The 16,661-nt window shown below is 41.6% G+C and overlaps 1 pseudogene; it reads left to right on the top strand.

Moving 5' to 3' along the window:
- The window catches only part of LOC129823300 (nuclear receptor-binding protein-like), a 38,332-nt pseudogene extending 22,134 nt beyond the window's left edge, over positions 1-16,198 (top strand).
- The last annotated feature ends 463 nt before the right edge of the window (positions 16,199-16,661 follow it).

Below are 16,661 nucleotides of genomic sequence, written 5' to 3'. Positions count from 1 at the left end.
GTGATCAAGGTTCTTCTCTCGCTCCCTTGAGCTAAATCGAGGGCTGAGGGCGCAGCGTTGGTGAATTGGACCTCCAATAAAACTGCACCCAATTTTGACGGGGATCTCCTGAGGGGAAGTGGCTAGTACGAGGGCTGAGGGGGTAAAAATAACATGTTTGGACTGCAGCCCTAGTTAGAAAAGTTGTTGACTCCAGTTACACATTTGATGACTTGAAACTCGACTTGATAGAAATAAAATAACTTCAGACTTGACTTGGACTTGAAGGCTCAACACTCGGGCCTCGACTTTGTCTTTAGACTGATGACTTGAATTTATCTGGGCAGGTTTTGTAATGTTTGGTCACTCATTTTGTGGCACAGAGTCTACATGGATTGCGCAGCCAGAGACAGAAGCCAGAGACAATTACTTACATAGGCCTACTGGTATTTTGGTATGTAACAATTGCTTGAAAGTGAACATTTACTTATGAAGCTTGCATTTGGAATTTGTTTAAAATGAATTATTACAGTGGCGAAGAAGCACCATAGGCGCGGTTCTTCACTTCCGCTCTCCAAACTCCCGCCAGTGGAGAGAGCTTTTTTTTTCTCTTGTTGAATTTTTTTTCTTGCTTTCACACGTTTAAATGCATATGCCCTGTGTGGTTAATCTGAATTCCTTCTAATACCACAAGAGGCGATTTTTACTTGTATATCTTGGTGGGGCAAACTCCCCCCAAAATGTGTAGACACATGCCAGCAAAGCCACTACACAACACAATACTAAACAATACATTATTTGCACTATTACGATGACAAACGGTGCCCACAAACTGTTAGGGCTTACATAAAGCTGTCCCAACAGTAGAGCTTTCTTTTCAGCATCATGGAGATCATCCTTACCACTGCTACACCTGGCTATCAGCGGAGCCTTGTTTGGCAGCAAAACCGTTAATTCAGACTAATTTACTGCCTTTAAAAAAACATAGCTGATATGGTTGACTTGCTTAAACAAATGTGGTTTCTACTGACAACTGAGATGTACAAACTGTGGCATAAGGGAACGACGAGCGGATAAGAGGCAATCCGTAAATTCGATTTCGACATTAATGAGCGAGCTAGGACGAACGTAGTCAATATAACTATTTGTTCAGCACTTTTGAAATGTACAGCAACAGAATTCAAAACATGGGCCCTTCTAACAGCATTCTCCCTGTACACCAAGTGAGAACCGTATGATAAATAAAGGGGGCATATAAGCAGAAGATGAAAGCTCTTACAATATTAAATAATACAATTTCTCTAAAACAGGGTATAGGCTACATGTGCACCACCAAGTCAAAACAGTAGGCTAAGATATGAGAGAAAAGGGGACCAAATTGTTAGGGTGAGGCACATGGGCTACTAACACAGCATACTGTACACTTAGTATTACTTTCTTAGCTACAGTATACATATCTCCCTGGCATATTACATCATTTATGCAGCAGCATACAATACATTTTTGGACTCACCTTGTTGTTCTGTGCTCACTCTAATAGGAAGGTGGCGCGGTGGTCCTTCTTGTGGGCAAATTTTGTCATTTAACTTTGTCATCAAAGTCTGTTATTCTCTGGATTTATGGGGCTTTCAAGACAACTGGGAACTCAGAATGACATCAGTGGTCTTCAGGTTGGGACTGTAGAAAGAGGCCAGAGTTCCCGACTTGGAATTCAGAGATAAATGACCATTCAAAAAAAAAATCCCAGTCGGAGCTCGTTTTTGACTTTAACTCACTGAAATCGGCGATTTCCGAGTTTCCAGTTGTTTTGAATGCGGCAGAAGTCATGCTGGTTTGACAGCATGGCCAATGTATTCAACTTTTTCTGGCCCATGGTGTTGCATGTGAATGTTTATCCTTTTAAGTTTGGAAAACAGACCCTTAAACCTAGACTTGGACCACACACCCACTCCACTGAATAGCAGGCTAGTGATTGCTTTGCAACGCTTGCGTTAGCCACTGATTACTTCCAAACCACTCATTGTTGAATTTGCAATTTCCAACTTATGTAATGTTCATGTCCAATGGCTGATGTTTTTATTTATTCATACTTTCTCTTCATATGACAAGGATTGAAAAGGATTTGCCAGTAGATTGTCGATGAGATTCATAACGATGACTGCTTGTCTAGCTTGCTAGCTAAGATTTTGTAAGTAAGCCTTTTTGGGTATGACACTAACTACAAGCTTGGCACACCTGTATTTGGAGAGTTTCTCCCATTTTTCTCTGCAGATCCTCTCAAGCTCTGTCAGGTTGAATGGGAAGCATCGCTGCACAGCTATTTTCAGGTCTCCAGAGTTGTTCGATCGAGTTCAAGTCCGGGCTCTGGCTGGGCCACTTAAGGTCATTCAGAGACTTGTCCTGTCTATATCACGGGTCTACTCTACTTCATCATGGTCTATTCCATGCAAAAGGGCACCAACATGTGAAGTTTATAAAAGCATATCAAATTTGGTGCTAATTGAAAGCTATGAGTCTATATTTTTGGGAAATTAAGACAGATACATTTTTTAAAACACTTTCCATCTCCAAAATTAGGAATAAGCAAAGGATTTGATTTCTGGTCACACAGATGGAAAAGGGTCTTAGAAAACAGCTTCTAGAAAAATACTTAAAAGGTATTAGAAATACATCATCACACAATAATGTTGAAGTAAAGACCCCTGACAACTAATATCAACATTTATATAAACACCATGGGACCACGCAGCCATCATACCGCTCAGGAAGGAGAAGCGTTCTGTCTCCTAGAGATGAACATACTTTGGTAAACAGTAAAACGAGTCCTATATCAACATAACCTGAAAGGCCGCTCAGCAAGGAAGAAGCCACTGCTCCAAAACCGCCATAAAAAGCCAGACTACGGTTTGCCAGACTACGGAGAAATGTCTTCTGGTCTGAAAAAGGGGGAGGCTTGCAAGCCCGAAGAACACCATCCCAAGCGTGAAGCACGAGGGTGGCAGGATCATGTTGTGGGGGTGCTTTGCTGCAGGAGGGACTGGTGCACTTCACAAAATAGATAGCCTCATGAGGTTGGAAAATTATATGGATATATTGAAGCAACATCTCAAGACATCAGTCAGGAAGTTAAAGCTTGATTGCAAATGGGTCTTCCAAATGGACAATGACCCCAAGCATACTTCCAAAGTTGTGGCAAAATGACTTAAGGACAACAAAGTCAAGGTATTGGAGTGGCCATCACAAAGCCCTGACCTCAATCCTATAGAAGATTTGTGGGCATTACTGAAAAAGCGTGTGCGACCAAGGAGGCCTACACACCTGACTCAGTTACACCAGCTCTGTCAGGAGGAATGGGCCAAAATTCACCCAACGTATTGTAGAAAACTTGTGGAAGGCTACCCGAAAACCTTTGACCCAAGTTAAACAATTTAAAGGCAATGCCACAAAATACTAATTGAGTGTATGTAAACATCTGACCCACTGGGAATGTGATGAAAGAAATAAAAGATAAATCATTCTCTCTACTATTATTCTGACATTTCACATTCTTAAAATAAAGTGTTGATCCTAACTGACCTAAGACAGGGCATTTTTACTAGGATCAAATGTCAGGAATTGTGAAAAACTGTGTTTATATGTATCTGGCTAAGGTGTATGTAAACTTCCGACTTCAACTGTATATATATATATATATATATATATTACACAAATGCACTGTAATTAAGCATAAAAAATGCTAGGTTTTCTCACTGCCTCATGGAAGAATGTGTAGAGTTGCAGGATATTAGTGTTAATAAGCACACACTTTTATCCAAAGCGACTTAGATTAATGTTAAAGCTGCAACAACAGAAAATCTCTCTGCCCCATGACAATGGGCTCATTTGAGTGGTAAGGCTGGAGCAATCGACTGCAGATGAAAGTCGAGGAGTGAAATCGGGGGAGGTGCATCTGCGACAGGCAAAGGTCGGACAATGATGTGCTTTTCCAACAGCAAGGCTCAGTGCAAAATGCCAGCGTTGCCATTGTTTATAGTTTTCTTTATAATGTCAAAATAAACTCTCCAACCCCCATATCACATGCTCGCTCACAAACTAAAATCATGTGTGTACACTCAATTGGTGAGATCCTCATTCATATATTCATTTATATACACTGAATGTACAACACATTAAGAACACCTGCTCTTTCCATGACATAGACTGACCAGGTGAATCCAGTTGAAAGCAATAATCCCCTATTGATGTCACTTGTTGACGAAGGGGAGGAGACAGGTTAAAAAACTACTTTTTTTTGGAGGCTGCTCCAAAACACAGCAGGCGGAGAAGACTTCTAGTCCGACTCAGGAGGCGTGCACACCATCCACCGCTTCCGAGTATATTCTTGCGAATGTTCAGTCTCTGGATAATAAAGTAGACAAGCTCAGGGTGCGGATCTCCTTCCAGAGAGACATCAGGGATTGTAACATACTCTGTTTTATGGAAACATGGCTCTCTCAGGTTATACTGTCCCTATCCATACAGCCATCTGGGGGTATTTTTCATGATTAACTACTCATGGTGTGATTGTGATAACATACAGAAACTCAAGTCCTTTTGCTCACCGACCTAAAATACCTCACAATCAAATGCCGACCATATTACCTCCCAAGATAATTCTCTTCGGTTATAGTCACATCCGTGTGTATTCCCCCTCAAGCTGATACCACGACGGCCCTCAAATAACTAGACTCGACCACATATCCTGAGGCCGCATTTATTGTAGCTGGGGATTTTAACAAAGCACATTTTTTGAAAATGCTACTGAAGTTCTACCAACACATTGACTGTAGTGCTCATAAAACATTTAACCACTGCTACTCAACTTTTTGAAATGCCTACAAGACCCTCCCCCGCCCTCTCTTCGGCAAATCTGATCATGACTCCATTTTGCTCTTCCCTTCCTATAGTAAGAAACTAAAACAGGAAGTACCTAAGGTCTAAGGTCTATTCAATGCTGGTCTGACCAATCCGAATCCATGCTTCAAGATTGTTTTGATCACGCGGACTGGGATATGTTCCAGGTAGTCTCTGAGAATACCATTGACGAATACACAGATAAAGGGAAAGGGGGATACCTAGTCAGCTGTACAACTGAAATGTGTCTTTCGCATTTAACCCAACCCCTCTGAATCAGATACGGTGACTGAGTTCTTCAGGAAGTGTATAGGAGCCACTGTGACTATTAAAACCTACCCAAACCAGAAACCGTGGATAGATGGCAGCATTCTCGCAAAAATGAAAGTGCAAATCACTGCATTTAACCATGACAAGGTGACTGTGAATATGGCAGAATACAAACAGTGTAGTTATTCCCTCCGTAAGGCAATCAAACAGGCAAAACGTCAGTACAGAGACAAAGTAGAGTCACAATTCAACGGTTTAGAAACGAGATGTATGTGTCAGGGTCTACAGTCAATTTCGCGAATACAAAGGGAAAACCAGCCACGTCTTGCTTCCGGACAAGCTAAACACCTTCTTCGCCTGCTTTGAGGATAACACAGTGCCACCGACGCGGCCTGCTACCAAGGACTGTGGGCTCTCCTTCTCTGTGTCCGACGCGAGTAAGACATTTAAGCGTGTTAACCCTCGCAAGCCTGCCGGCCCAGACGGCATCCCTAGCCCCGTCCTCAGAGCATGCACAGGCCAGCTGGCTGGAGTGTTTATGGGCATATTCAATCTCTGCATATCCCAGTCTACTGTCCCCACTTTCTTTAAGATCGCCACCATCGTACCCAAGAAAGCAAAGGTAACTGAACTAAATGACTGTCACCCCGTATCACTCACTTCTGTCATCATAAGTGCTTTGAGAGGCTAGTTAATGATAATATCACTTTAACCCTACCAGACAACCTAGACCCACTTCCACTTGCTTAAAACCTGTTTGGGATAGGGGGCAGTATTTTCACATCCGGATGAAAAGTGTGCCAAAGTAAACTGCCCGCTACTCAGGCCCAGAAGCTAGGATATGCATATAATTGGTAGATTTGGATAGAAAACACTCTAACGTTTCTAAAACTGTTACAATTATGTCTGTGAATATAACAGAAGTTATTTGGCAGGCAAAACCTTGAGGGCAAACCATCCAGGATTTGTTTTGGAGGTGACAGTGTTTTCAATGGGGTTTCTATATGGATCTAGATTTCTAAGGCACTTGCTTGCAGTTCCTATCGCTTCCACTGGATGTCAACAGTCTTTAGAAATTGGTTGTTGTTTTTCTTTTGAATAATGAAGAAGTATGGCTGTTCAGAACGAGGGTCGATTCTAGTGTACTGTTGTGGTTGGGGCGCGCGACCTGAAAGCTCTCTCCACTTTATTTTCATCCTGTATTGTATCCCTTCTTAAATGTTATCGGTTATTTACATTAAAAAATACCTAAAGTTGTATTAGGAAAGTTGTTTGAAATGTTTGGATCAAGATTACAGGTAATTTATTATGTATTATGTTGGGCGAGTCAAACGCGCCAAATAAATTGACATTTTGGAGATATAACGACGGAATTTATCGAACAAAAGGACCATTTATGATGTTTATGGAACATATTGGAGTGCCAACAGAAGAAGATCTTCAAAGGTAAGGCATGAATTATATAGTTATTTCTGAGTTTTGTGTCGCGCCTGGCGGGTTGAACCATGATTGTCATGTGTTTGTTTGATGCAGGGCTGTCCTCAGATAATAGCATGGTTTGCTTTCGCCGTAAAGCTTTTTTGAAATCTGACACGGTAGCTAGATTAACAAGAAGTGAAACTTTAATTTGGTGTATTGCACTTGTGAATGTATGAAAGTTAAATATTTCTAATATTTTTTTTAAATTTCGCACTCTGCCATTTTACCGGATGTTGTCGAAATGTTCCGCTAGCGGAACCCCTAGCCATAAATGGTTATTAACCTCCCAATAGATCCACAGACACAGACAATCGCCATCGCACTGCACACTGCCCTATCCCATCTGGACAAGAGGAATACCTACAGTTGAAGTCGGAAGTTTACATACACCTTAGCCAAATACATTTAAACTCAGTTATTCACAATTCCTGACATTTAATCCTAGTAAAAATACCCGTTCTTAGGTCAGTTAGGATCAACACTTTATTTTAAGAATGTGAAATGTCAGAATAATAGTAGAGAGAATGATTCATTTCATCTTTTATTTCTTTCATCACATTCCCAGTGGGTCAGATGTTTACATACACTCAATTACTATTTGGTGGCAATGCCTTTAAATTGTTTAACTTGGGTCAAACGTTTCGGGTAGCCTTCCACAAGCTTCCCACAATAAGTTGGGTGAATTTTGGCCTATTCCTCCTGACAGAGCTGGTGTAACTGAGTCAGGTGTGTAGGCCTCCTTGGTCACACACGCTTTTTCAGTTCTGCCCACACATTTTCTATAGGATTGAGGTCAGGGCTTTGTGATGGCCACTCCAATACCTTGACTTTGTTGTCCTTAAGCCATTTTGCCACAACTTTGGAAGTGTCCTTGGGGTCATTGTCCATTTGGAAGACCCATTTGCTCAAGCTTTAACTTCCTGACTGATGTCTTGAGATGTTGCTTCAATATATCCACATCATTTTCATTCCTCAAGATGCCATCTATTTTGTGAAGTGCACCAGTCCCTCAAGGAGCAAAGCACCCCCACAACATGATGCTGCCACCCTCGTGCTTCACGGTTGGGATGGTGTTCTTCGGCTTGCAAAACAATGGTCATTATGGCCAACAGTTCTATTTGTGTTTCATCAGACCAGAGGACATTTCTCCAAAAAGTACGATCTTTGTCCCCATGTGCAGTTGCACACCGTAGTCTGGCTTTTTATGGCGGTTTTGGAGCAGTGGCTTCTTCCGTGCTGAGCGGCCTTTCAGGTTATGTCGATATAGGACTCGTTTTACTGTGGATATAGATACTTTTGTACCTGTTTCCTCCAGCATCTAAACAAGATCCTTTGCTGTTGTTCTGGGATTGATTTGCACTTTTCCCACCAAAGTACGTTCATCTCTAGGAGACAGAACTCGTCTCCTTCCTGAGCAGTATGACGGCTGCGTGGTCCCATGGTGTTTATGCTAGCGTACTATTGTTTGTACAGATGAACGTGGTACCTTCAGGCATTTGGAAATTGCTCCCAAGGATGAACCAGACTTGTGGAGGTCTACATTTTTTTTCTGAGGTCTTGGGTGATTTCTTTTCATTTTCCCTTGATGTCAAGCAAATATGCACTGAGTTTGAAGGTGGGCCTTGCAATACATCCAAAGGTACACCTCCAATTGACTCAAATGATGCCAATTAGCCTATCAGAAGCTTCTAAAGCCATGACATAATTTTCTGGCTTTTTTCAGTCATCTTAGTGTATGTAAACTTCTGACCCACTGGAATTGTGATAAGTGAAATAATCTGTCCGTAAATAAATGTTGTAAAAATTACTTGTGTCATGCACAAAGTAGATGTCCTAAGCAACTTGCCAAAACTATAGTTTGTTCACAAGATATAGTGGTTGAAAAACAAGTTTTAATGACCCCAACCTAATTGTATGTAAACTTCCGACTTCAACTGTATGTAACAATGCTGTTCATTGACTATAGCTCAGCATTCAACACCATAGTACCCTCCAAACTCATCAATAAGCTCGGGGCCTAGGTCTAAAACCCGCCCTGTGCATCTGGGGTTCAGACGGGCCGCCCCCAGGGGGTGAAGATAGGAAACAACACCTCCACTTCGCTGATCCTCAACACAGGGGCCCCACAAGGGTGCGTGCTCAGCCCCCTCCTGTAATCCCTGTTCACCCATGACTGCGTGTCCACGCGTGCCTCCAACTCAATCACCATGTTTGCAGACGACACAACAGAAGTAGGCTTGATTACCAACAATTACGAAACAGCTTACAGGGAGGAGGTGAGGGCCCTGGGAGAGTGGTGCCAGGAAAATAAAATCTTGCTCAACATCAACAAAACAAAGTAGCTGATCGTGGACATCAGGAAACAACAGAGGGAACATGCCCCTATAGACATCGACGGGACCGCAGTGGAGAAGGTGGAACGCTTCAAGTTCCTCGTTGTACACATCACTGACGAACATAAATGGTCCACGCACACAGACCTCAGGCTGAAGAAGGCTGAGGAAATTTGGTTTGGCCCCTAAAACCCTCACAAACTTTTATAGACGCACAATTGAGAGCATCCTGTAGGGCTATTTCACTGCCTGGTACAGCAACTTCATTGCCCGTAACTGCAGGGCTCTCCAGAGGGTGGTGCGGACTGCCCAACACATCACCAGGGGCAAACTACCTGCTCTCCAGGACACATACAGCACGTGATGTCACAGGAAGGTCAAAAATATCATCAAGGACACCAACCACTTGAGCCACAGCTTGTTCACCCCACTATAATCCAGAAGGCAAGGTCATTGGAGGTGCATCAAAGCTGGGACTGAGAGACTGAAAAACAGCTTCTATCTAAAGGTCATCAGACAGTTAAATAGCTATCACTAGCTGGCTTCCACCTGGTTACACAATCCTTCACCTTAGAGGCTGCTGCCCTATAGACTTGGAATCACTGGCCACTTTAATAATGGAACACTAGTCACTTTAATAATGTTTAAATAATGTTTACATACTGCTTTACTCATCTCATATGTATATACTGTATTCTATTTTACTGCATTTTATTCAATGCCACTACGACATTGCTCAATCTAATATTTATATATTTCTTAATTCCATTATTTTACATTTGTTTGTATTGTTGTGAATTGTTAGATACTACTGCACTGTTGGAGCTAGGAACACAAGCATTTTGCTACACACACAATAACATCTGCTAAATATGTGTATGTGACCTAATATAATATAATATTACCATATTTAAAAGAGGGATGGCAGGGTGGTGGAAATATATACATTATAACACTTATACACTCTCTGAGGTGATACGGATTTGACACTCAATACAGGTGGGGGCCTAACACTTCACTTCAATGGGGACTTGACAACCAGCACATACGGATTGAACTTTACACACCTAGTGACATTTCTGTCAAGAATACCAGAGAGTATAATGACCTGAGTTTTATCTCGAGAAAAAGTGGCAACATAAAAAAGTGAGGGGTGAAAATCTCTCTCTCTTTCTCACTATTCGTCTATCTCTCTTTTTTTTGTCTCCAATTAGCAGTTACCTCCAGCTATGGCATAATGATGGTATGGGAGCTTCTAAAGCCACCGCCTAGTTCCTTTATGAACCAGTCTTTTAGCTATAGTTTCCATCTAACTCACACATCCTTTGATCCCAATAGGTCTTCAAATGCTGCTGAAAATACAGATTAATTCAAAATCCCTGTGTATACAGTTGGAAGTATACAACCACTTCAACACACAATTTCTAAAATATTTTTTATTTATTTAACATGTATTTAACTAGGCAAGTCAGTTAAGAACAAATTCTTATTTACAATGACGGCCTACCAAAAGGCAAAAGGCCTCCTGCGGAGACGGGGGCTGGGATTAAAAAAAAAATATAGAGAAATATAGGACAAAACACACATCACGACAAGAGAGACAACACAACACTAAACAAAGAGAGATCTAAGACAACAACATAGCAAGGCAGCAACACATGACAACACAGCATGCTAGTAACACAACATGACAACAACATGGCAGCAGCACAACATGGTAGCAGCACAAAAGACAGCAGAGACAGCAGATTTTCTGACTGTATACACTGCACTCTTTGAGAGAGGTAGTTAGGAAACCTGGCCAAAGACCCCTCAGAGACACCAATACTCCTTAGCCGGCCCACAAGAATGGAATGGTCTACCGTATAAAAAGCTTTGGCCAAGTCAATAGAAATAGCAGCACAATATTGCTTAGAATCAAGGGCAATGGTGACATCATTGAGGACCTTTAAGGTTGCAGTGACACATCCATAACCTGAGAGGAAACCAGATTGCATACCAGAGAGAATACTATAGACATCAAGAAAGCCAGTCAGTTGATTATTGACAAGTTTTTCCAACACTTTTGATAAACAGGGCAAAATAGAAATAGGCCTATAGCAGTTAAGATCAGTTTGATCTCCTCCTTTAAATAAAGGATGAACCGTGGCTGCCTTCCAAGCAATGGGAACCTTCCCAGAAAGGAGAGACAGGTTAAAAAGGTTGGTGATAGGCTTGGCGATGATAGAGGTAGCAAACGTAAAGAAGAAAGGGTCTAAACCATCTGCCCCAGAAGTTTTTTGGGGTCAAGGTTCAGGAGCTCCTTTAGCACCTCGGACTCAGTGACTGCCTGCAGGTAGAAACTTTGTAGCGGGACAGAGGGAGAAGCATCGGGGATAGTCGGATTATAAGGGGTGGGAGATGAGGAAATGTTGGACGGGCAAGGAGGCATGGCTGAGTCAAATAGGAATCCTGAATTAATGATGTGGTAATTAATGTGGTCAGACATGTGCTTCTTGTCAGTAACAACCACATCATCAACATTAATGGACATGGGCAGCTGTGAGTAGGAGGGTTTATTCTCCAGGTCTTTAACCGTTTTCCAAAACTTCTTGGGCTTAGACCCACAGAGAGAGAACTTCTACTTAAAACATTTAACTTTGGCCTTCCGGATAGCCTGAGTGCACTTATTTCGCATTTGCTTGAACGAGACCCAGTCAGCCTGAGTATGCGTTTGCCGAGCCTTTCGCCAAATGCAATTCTTGAGGTGGAGTAACTCTGCAGATAACGGTCGAACCAAGGGATGAACCTGTTTTTAATTCTCATTTTCTTTAACATATCAAAAAAGAAGCATATTCGACCGAGGTGATCAAGCTGATTCTATACCATTTTACAGAGACCAGTCCATGAAGGAAGGCTTGCTCATTAATGTTTTTTAGCAAGCGTCTATGACAAATCACAGGCTGTAAAACAGTGATCACTAAGGTCATTACAGAAAATACCAGACTGATACCTATCAGGATTATTTGTGTAGATAACATCGAGGAGAGTAGCCCTTTCTGGGTGTTTGGAGTCATACCTTGTGGGATTGGTAATAATCTGAGAAAGATTTGTGGAAGGGGCCAGGAGAGAGTTGAGGGCAGGTAGGGTTCAGGCCGGTGCTGATGGACGACAATAGCACCCAGCAACAGTCAACAAAGTGCTATTTGAACGTGTACTGCTTAAAACCAGCAAATCGTCGTTGTTTGGGGACAGACTGGGTGGAGACAACCGAGCAGTGAAGGTGATCCTTCTTAAAGACAATGGCTCAGACATTTATGCATCTCCTAAAATGTGTATCTTGTAATAGTCCTGGACTGTCAAAGCAGATGAGCACAACGGCAAAACATACTTCAATTTTCATGTTTGCAAATTAGTACATGCACTCACACATCTGAGTTTGCTTGTTGTGTCTTTTAGTGTGTACTGCTCAAAGAAATATTATTAGTTAAATAGTAATTTTATTTCAATGGGACTGGCTGCTCCTATAGTCTCATCTTAATCCCCCGGGCATTCAGCTCATTATATAACTTTAAGAAATAAAGTGGGGACAACTGATACATACAGAGTCCAGTGTGAAAAGCTACACAGACAGGAGCCAAGACGAGATGAATCAATGATAAATATCCACAACAACCCTGACTTTCCCCTGACCCCTCGGTGCTTAGGTTGTTCCTGTTGGTCTGCATCCCAATGAATAGCCCTCTATTCCCTATATAGTGCATCACGTTCGACTAATGCCCTATGGAATACCATATGAGTCCTGGTCAAAAGAAGTGCACTAAATAGTGAATAGGGGGCCATTTGGGACGAAGCCTGCTATGTAACAATAAAAATGCACTATCTTGAGTTCATGCGCATGACAAATCAAATCAAATCGAATCAAATGGAAGAAATACTATGCATATCATCATTTGAATGGGGTATGTTGAGCCATTGGCTCAACTTGCCCCTGGTCAAATGGCAAAATTTACCCAAAAGCGAACATTTTGACTATATTAGCCCACACAGCTATAAGGATGCACTTTCTTGCTAGGGTTAGGACCTCTATTGCAGTGTATAGAGACCCCCAACTGATGTACAGTCTTAAAACTATCTACTTTGGTTTAGATACAAGCATCATGAAACCAATACATTAATTTGACCTAATTTGCTTACCATTTTTTCCATGTGGTTTCTTTCTTCACAGACTCCATGTCATGATGACCTCCAAGAGGTGGCTCAACTAACCCTTTGGCACGGCATACCCCACTCTCCCCTACTGTCTTAAAGGGATAGTTCACCCAAATTACAAAATATGATATTGCCTTCCGTACTCTGTAGACAGTCTATGGAAAAGGCAAGACGGCAATCCATGCTTTGGTTTTGTTTAATGTATTGTTACAGCATGAAGACAAACAAGTCAAGTTAAGAATATAAAAAACGTATTTTAAAGGGCACTCTTTCACACATCCAGCAATGATTCAAATGTAAAAAGGGCGAAGGTGTGGGACGTAACAGTTATAGGCCTAAATCAATCATGCCCTGTTTAGCGCTCTCAGATATGCATAAAGTCATGTGCGTATCTACTACTATACACAGATGGATTTAAAGGCAAAGAGCTCAGTGTATAGCAAATGCAAACCTTCATCAACGGTCAGCTTAGATCCTTCCTAGCTTAGATATATTCTAAGTGTTCACCAGTCTGGTTTCAGGCCGGGTCATGGCACCATCTCTGCTGCAACCTTGGTGTTACATGATGTAGTAAGGGTATGGATAGTCAGGCTTCAAGTCAGGTTTCCTTTATATTACATAAGATGTCCAACAGGGATCGATTTTAGGTCCTGTACTTTTTACTGTCTCTATGTTGGTCTATTTGGAAAAAATGTTGGTCTATTTGCAATAAATAGAAAACATACACCTGTATGCAGATGACACTGTTATGTATGCTATTTCCCCACAGTTGCCCAAGCTCTTTCAGAGCTTCAATCTACCTTCATTGCTTTGCAGAAAGCCTTTGTTGAACTGAAATTAGCACTGAATGCAGGTAAAACCATGTGTACGTTATTCTTATTTTCCAAATCATGTAAAAATGTAGGCTGATAAAGCAATGTGCATATGTACTACTATGCACAGATAGATGTAAAGGCATTTCATCTACTCTGTTTAACCTGCCCTTTGGAATGACTTCAATAGCAACAGTGAATCTAATGTAGTGTGTAATTTCATATTCATATTCACAAAAGCTCTGACGAAAGCCCTGAGGCCGATACGTAAAGCTTACAGTGCCTTGCGAAAGTTTTGACCCCCTGGGCATTTTTCCTATTTTGTTTTCTTACAACCTGGAATTAAAATTGATTTTTGGGGGGTTTGTATAATTGTATTTACACAACATGCCCACCACTTTGAAGATGCAAAATATTTTTTATTGTGAAACAAACAAGAAATAAGACAAAAAAACAGAAAACTTGAGCGTGCATAACTATTCTCCCCCCAAAGTCAATACTTTGTTGAGCCATCTTTTGCAGCAATTACAGCTGCAAGTCTCTTGGGGTATGTCTCTATAAGCTTGGCACATCTATCCACTGGGATTTTTGCCCATTCTTCAAGGTAAAACTGCTCCAGCTCCTTCAAGTTGGATGGGTTCCGCTGGTGTACAGCAACCTTTAAGTCATACCACAGATTCTCAATTGGATTGAGGTCTGGACTTTGACTAGGCAGGTTTGTTGTGGTGGACTTGGTTTTTTACCAAATAGGGATATCTTCTGTATACCACCCATATCTTGTCACAACACAACTGATTGGCTCAAATGCATCAAGAAGGAAAGAAATTCCACAAATTAACTTGTCAAGGCACACCTATTAATTGAAATGCCTTCCAGGTGACTAGCTCATGAAGCTGGTTGAGAGAATGCCAAGTGTGCGCAAAGCTGTCATCAAGGCAAAGGGTGGCTATTTGAAGAATCTCATATATAATATGATATAATATATACCACTTTTTTGGTTACAGCATGATTCCATATGTGTTATTTCATAGTTTTTAAGTCTTCGCTGTTATTCTACAATGTAGAAAATAGTAAAAAATCAAGAAAAACCTTTGAATGAGTAGGTGTGTCCAAACGTTTGACTGGTACTGTATATATTTCCCCCCAAAAATATGGGGGATTGGAAATGATGCAGACAATTACATTGATGGAAGCCACAATCTATCTGCATTATTAAAGCTGATCTACCTCCTAAGAAATAAATGCTAAATAAATAAATAGAAATTTGTGTGTCCCCCACATCTAAACCAAAGTTGCGCCCCTGGATGTCACCATAAGGCCAATGGCGACTTTAAAACATTTACAGCGTTTAATGGCTGTGATAGGATAAAACTGACGATGGAATTACTCCACAATACTAACGTAATTTACAGATTGAATAAAAGGAATCCAGTACAAAATACAAATATTTCAAAACATGCATCCTGTTTGCAACAAGGCACTAAAGTAATACTGCAAAAGAAATCACAATTAACTTCTTGTCCTGAATAGAAAGTGTTATGTTTGGGGCAAATCCAATAGAACATATTACTGAGTCCCACTCTCCATATTTTCAAGCATATAGGTGGCTGAGTCATGCTATGGGTATGCTTGTAACCGTTAAGTACTGGGGAGTTTTTCATCATAAAAAATAAACAAAATGGAGCACAGGCAAAATCCTAGAGGAAAACCTGTTTCAGTCTGCTTTCCACCAGACACAGGAAGATTAATTCACCCTTCAGCAGGACAATAACCTAAAACACAAGGCAAAATCTGCACACTGGAGTTGCTTACCAATAAGACAGTGTATGTTCCTGAGGGGCAGAGTTACCGTTTTCACTTAAATCTGCTTGAAAATGTAGCACTGATCAACAACCAATTTGACAGAGCTTGAAAAAGTTTGAAAAGAATAATGGACAAATATTGTACAATCTAGGTGAGCAAAGCTCTTAGAGACTTACCCAGAAAGATTGACAGCTGTAATCCCACAACCTCCCTCTTTGGTTACCCTCCCTACTCCCATCCCCAGGACTGGCCTGGGACACTCCAGCCCCAACCCTGCAACAGGAGCCACACCAAGGCTTCCTGTGCACACCCAGAATGGAGCCTTGGCAGCAGCTCCGATCCCCTACAGCAGCTCCACTCCTTTGTCGGGAGCTTCATTATGGTGGACTGAGCTCTGCCAACACTGCTCTCCCAGTTCCCTGCACTGCTCAGCCCTAGCCCCTGGATCCAGCGACTTGAGGGAGGTCTGTCAAACGCTCAGTCTGCTCTGCTCTTACATGGTCGGCCAATGACCTTGGCAAAGTCTCAGCTCACTCTAAAAATAGCTGTAGATGCACATATGCCTGGTAGCTCTTATGGGAATGAGCTAAATACCCCTCTGACTTTAAATCTCATAGGGGGCTTGGGCCAATGCACCTAAATGTGCGAAGTATGATAAACATTTTGGACACATTTGACATTTGGGTACAGGACTCGTTTCCTGACATTCTGGAAACATGGTTAAATGGTTCTGTATCTGTTAAATACATTGAAGTAAATTATTATAATGTACTTAGATGACAGATTACAGAAAAGGGGAGAAGTGACCATATGTGTAAAATCTAATTTCATAGCATTCCAATCTTTAATTTCATGCCCCCCCGCCCCCCCCCCCCCCCCCCCCCCCCCCCCGCCGTCGGCT

The sequence above is a fragment of the Salvelinus fontinalis genome, chromosome 25, assembly GCF_029448725.1.
Source record: "Salvelinus fontinalis isolate EN_2023a chromosome 25, ASM2944872v1, whole genome shotgun sequence".
Classification (NCBI taxonomy): Eukaryota; Metazoa; Chordata; class Actinopteri; order Salmoniformes; family Salmonidae; genus Salvelinus; species Salvelinus fontinalis.
The sequence above is the reverse complement of the archived record's forward strand: the minus strand, read 5'-3'. Positions and strand labels throughout refer to the sequence as shown.